Here is a 6000-nt window from a genome sequence, read left to right on the forward strand (position 1 = left end):
GAGAAGGGGGCCCCAAATACAACGCGTCAAATGGGTTTCCAGTATCTGAACATCATCTCGGCACTGAAGGTGCATTATGCTTCTCGTATATGGAGGGTGGTGTATTAAGTGTGCTATTACCTATAGTTCGCACAGCAATGTCGCGATCGTAGATAGAGCTCGATGCGATCACGTAAGGCCGTCATCTAGTACTAGCCGTTCATTTTCATTCTCCTCGTTATCATTATAAATGTAATATTCAATGTTTATCCTTTCGTGATTGCGAGAAATCTTTTTCAAATTAATCAAGAATAAAAACAGTTGATTTTTTTCATCATTATAAATATACAACATTGATATATCGATATCAAATCTATAAGAATGAAAGGCCTGAATTTTTTTTTTTATATTATTCTATATGAAAAAATGTTTATACTTTTCTCTCTCTCTCTCTCTCTCTCTCTTTTTCTCTTTCTGTTATTAATTTTATTTTTCATTTCTCTCTTATTTCAATCGGATTGCATATACATTTATAAAAATTTCTATAACAAATTTACAGAAATATGTTGTAACCACATACTTTTTTCAACTGATATTAATAACTGTAATACATTTTTTTTTTATGTATCGTAGATAATTCGGAGAGATCGATGCGTGTTGGTATCATTAAAAATGGAGATTTTAGAAGAAGGAATAACGATAAGAGGATAAGAAGGACGAATCAAACACGATGATTTCCGGCTAGACATTCCCATTCGAAGAGCAGGAGTGTCCATTCGAAACACGTTATTCGGATCGTCGATTTTCCCGTCATAACGAGTGAAAGGCGTCGTTTATCGGTGTCACTACTTCCGGAGATATACAAGAGTAGGGGTGACAAGAGAGGGTGGGTTGAGAGTACGACGTGGAGGAGTGGAAAAGAGAAAGAGAGAGAGAGAGGCGTGCAGTAATGCGCCGAATGACGGGGCAGTCTCATAGGACAATCGTCCAGGACTCAGAGAAGTGGGGTAGACTGGGCTGCGAGGGGGTTTGGGAGGGTGTCGAAATGCAATTCATCACAACAGAGACAGAGAGCTCTCCCACTAGTACCACCCTCTCTGTCCTCTCGCACGCACCCAACGCATCAATCTTCTTCTCCAACAATGTTCGCGTAAATTACCCTCATCGATATCAAAGTGACGAGGGTAGTGCTGGTGGTAGTGCTTCGAGAAGGCCTGCCCTTATCCAACGCGAGCTTGAAAATTGAGTTTACAAAGGAAGAGAAGGAGAGTGAGGGAGGGGAGGGAAAGAAAGAAAGAAAGAAATTGTATTTTCGTCCAATGCAAGCTTTTTCTGCCTCTTCTTCAAGACGTACCTAATGACGGAGATGGAAGTTCAATAGAGTATATTAAAGTATATTATCAAATTTTTTCAATGATGGAAAATATTCAAGTATATGTATAGATGTTTTCTTTCTTTCTTTTTTCTTTTATTTAATTCATATACAAAGAAATCATAAAGAAATTTGTTTTCTTTTATTACTAAACACGTGTCATTATTGGAGATTGAAGGTTGGATAATTAACGACAAGGCCTGATCGTTAACACCAATTCAATCACCGACCGTCGACCACCGAGGAGTTAATGATCAATCACCGTTGTGGCGTCGATGAAATTTCTATCATAATACCATCGGAAATATTGCTATTTAAAGCTCCCTAGTGTTCGTCGAGTAAGAGACTTGACGATTAAATTCAAGCCGATCAAGTTTTCTCATTTATGAAAGAATTATTTCATTGTATATTATCGCGCAAGTAAGTTTCATTTGTTCGTTTTATTGTTAAAATAGTATAAAATTAAAAATTATTTTAAATGCGAATATTAAATCTTTCAGAAATAGACTTTTTCAGAAGCAGAAAATAACGAGTTAGACTCAACGTAAGTTCATGAGGATTTAGAAAAATATTTGAATCATACATTTTTACGTTTTTTAGGTAAAATCGATATAATTGCCTTTCAGCACGCGTGCCTATCGTGTTGAAACAAACCGTTTTTTTGACTTTAGCTTTTACAATAGGTACCTATTTTTTCTCTCTCTCTCTCTCTGTTTCTCTATTTTACTCTTTTTCTCTCTCTAAAAAGCAGCAAAGATTTCAAATATGACTGTAAAAAGATAAAGTAAATTACTGTAACAAAAGTTTCTTTAAAGAGAGAGAGAGAGAGAGAGAGAGAGGCTAGAAGGTGGCAGCAGGTAAAGTACGTTGTACACGTCCGCTTAGATGCGTTTAACTGCACGCGACAGAATGCATAATATTACGGATATAAGAGTTCGATAAGACGACGACATCATTGTGGTTAGCAAAGTATTGCTCGTACGGTCTTTCAAGTTGAACTCACCTAAGGATTATCCTTTAACGAAGCCTTAGATCTGAGTTATACTTTCGACACATGAGTACCTAAAGCTCGTGTTAACTTTCTTGCGAAACCCAATGGATCGACATTGCATGTTTCTTTTTTACTTCGATCGATCGATAGATCGATAGATCGATCGATCGATCGATCGATCGATCGACCCTCCTATTACTTTTCCGACCCTTCGAAAATGGGAAATCATATATTTATAGACCTTTGAGATTAGCTACAGATGCGTATTATATATACACACCTTGAGTCCGACGACGGAGAAATGATTTTTATGGGATCACGAAGGAATCGAAAATTCTTATCGTCTATCCTATCATTTACACGTCATGCGTTAAATATTTTCTCTTTTCTTGTTGATACGATAGTATATATATATATGTGTGTGTGTGTGTGTGTGTGTGTGTGTGTATGCGCGCGCGCGCGCGTGTGTATGTGTACAAAAAAGTTTGAAGTCAAAATACATGCCTGTGATGAGGGTGATTCCAAGTATTGATCGGAAGGAAAAAAATGGTCTTAACGAGGATACTTATTATCGTCAATAATTACAAAACTTAACAATTACTCTATATTGAATTTTCAAATCGGATAATATTGGGAAAATGTTCATCAACGAGTTTTTGTTTTCTCTTTTTTTTTCTTTTTTTTTTTCTTTTTTTTTTCTTTTTTTTCCTTTATTTTTTTTTTTTTTTTTTTTTTTATTAAGTCATTTCAAATTTGAAAATGGTCAGCGAACGTTTTCGATTTAAGCTCCGTTACGTTATAAGATAAAACGAGGATTAAACCGATCTATTAATTCAATCGATTAATCTACCGACGATTATGGAAGTTTATTTCGTTCGTTCGATCAACGCGGATCAAACTGTCTGGTCTTTATCCTTTGTCCGACGAATCCTGCGTGGCCTATGAGGAGGGTAGATAAAATCGGCATTACGTTAGGGACATGCACGTGCAAACCTATTAACAAACGTACGTTTGCGAGCTGCGTATGCGAGTACACGCATGGGTTTGTGATTTATGTACCTAGATCGATTCCGCGACCCCATATTTTGTCTACCCATTACTCACATTAGATCTTTGGATATTATAGATATATATTTAACAATGAATTCTGACTTTTTGGATAATAAAAAAATTTTTTCGTTTCCACGAGTATATACAATTTTTAGTTAGTTTTTGTGAAAGATTTTTTCTTCTTTTTTTGTTTTTCTTTTCTTTTTTTTATTTTTTTGTTTGTTTGTTTCGTTTTCTCCTCTCCAAAAAAGAGTGTTGTAAACTTGACCATAGATTTTAATTATCCAAGAAGACTTCTCTCCTCTTCACGTAAAATACCATGAAAAGGACTCTGTAGGGCTTTGCAATACATGGTCAAGTCATAAATCTCCAATTTGCGTCCGTTGCGAAACGACGAGGAAGCTTAATTGGTATAGTCCTGCTACCCTTACACGCTTGCAAAACTTTCCAAGCGGTTTCCGCTTGAGTTAGAAAAACGATGTTTTCGAGTCAGCGAACACTTTGTAGAGAGAGAGAGAGAGAAAGAGAGAGAGAGAGAGAGAGAGAGAGAGAGAGAGAGAGAGAGAGAGAGAAGTTACTTTCTCCAAACTATTATCCATGATCGAAACGGTGATTAAAACAAAAGATGATTGAAAATTAAATCGTTTTACTAAGGTAAAAAGGGAAAGGGAAAAACGGAACGATTACTTACGTTAAATCCTATTTTTTTTTCTTTTTTTTTTTTTTTTTTATAACCAAAGTTTCTTTTACTGGCACAATCCAAAAAAAAAAGAGAAGGTGAAGAAAAAAGTTTCTCTAAAAAATTTCACACCCACGTAGAAATAGAAAACGAAATGTTACGAAGTTGCTTGAAATTTTTTGCAGAAACAAAAATATATAAAAAAGAAAAAAAGAACGTGCGAGAGAGAGAGAGAGAGAGAGAGAGAGAGAGAGAGAGAGAGAGGCCGGAAACATTTTGTAAACGATATTAAAGCGTTGGTGGATTCTATTTTGAAAAAGCTCCGCGCAAAGTATTCGGCTCTCATTCGCGAACTATATCATTTTGTTTACTCCTTTCTCTCTTTACCTTGAAGTATCTTTTTATTAGACGTTTATTAGAAATAAGATGATTAGATTGTTATACGAAATCTAAATCAATTTTAATGACGATTTCTACGTAGTCAGATTAGAAAACTCGATATTCTCATAATAAATTCACGATTGTGTTTTTTGGAATAACTCGTTAATAGGAATGTTTCTTTTATCAATAATAATCAATCCCCACCCAAGGCCATTCATGTATATTTTGACGAGACTTTCTTGTAGCTTAAATTTACTACGTAGAATTTTCTTCCAGAATCCCTGCTTAGTCACGCGTTCTTTCGCTCTTCGATTGAGATTCTCGATCGAAAGATTAATCATATATGTAATTCTGTACACACACACACACACACACACACACACACACACACACACACACACACACACACATATATATATATATATATGTGTGCGTTTATAAATTTGTAATTGAATTCAGCTTATGACATAGGAGATATCAATTAACATGAAATTACAAATATAATTTCTCCGACGTTTCAACACTGTTGCGTATCATTTATCATTACGTGTCAATTATATGATTTTGTTTATAATTTATCATTATTAATGATCTACATAAATTGTCAGTTTTTTTTTTTTTTTTTTATTTTATTATAAAATATAAGTTACATAAATTCGTAAAAGTAACAGGATATAATTAAACGTGAAATAAGGGTATTTCTTTTTTGTAATATTCATGACGTTTCAATTTAACGTTAAACTTATTTAACAGTTTCTCCAATTACTAATTATTTAATTTTATCAGTTATTATACCGGTATTATAACAGTTAATCATATTGAAGCTAATCATATAACAGTTAACCATTTAGTTTCCTGTGAAGTCTAAAAGCAGAGTAAATACGGAACAGTGTCGAGTCGTCGTCAGCAATTATATTCGCAATTTGAATCCTATCGTTAATAAGCTGTAAGCTAAATTCAACTATAAATACAAATAGATCAAAATTGATCGAGGTAAAGTCGATTAAATTTTACAGTTATCACTTCTGTTATAATAAAATCATATAGTTGAAAATAACTGGGGTGAAGAATTGTGAAGGCAAAGGAGACAAAAAAGAAAAAGATCTCGTGAAACGTAAGACTAGTGTGTAAGGTGTAATATGTGTATATACATATATTTATGTACATGTATATGCACGCATGGTACCGTTGCATTTCCGGTAGAAAGAGGAGACTTGTCCTGGACCTACGGTGTTGGTACGAAACGTAAGAAGGGCGTAAGAAAGAGAGGGGAGAAGAGTAAAGTGAAGGCGAAGGTCGAAGGTCGAAGGTATGGTGGTAGGTGAGAGGCAAAAGTAAAAGAGGGTAAGAACGAGCGAACGAGAGAAAGAGAGAGAGAGAGAGAGAGAGAGAGAGAGAGAGAGAGAGAGAGAGAGAGAGAGAGAGAGAGAGATAGATAGATAGATAGGTAGAGAAAGATAGAGAGAAGGCGCGCACGAATAAGGATGCGAGTGGTGGGGGGTGCGCGCGCATCCATCGAGCACGCCGCCGAAGCCGCATGGTCGGGCG

Source organism: Vespa mandarinia, chromosome 23 (genome assembly GCF_050613455.1).
Source record: "Vespa mandarinia isolate Hongniang chromosome 23, ASM5061345v1, whole genome shotgun sequence".
In the NCBI taxonomy this organism is placed as follows: Eukaryota; Metazoa; Arthropoda; class Insecta; order Hymenoptera; family Vespidae; genus Vespa; species Vespa mandarinia.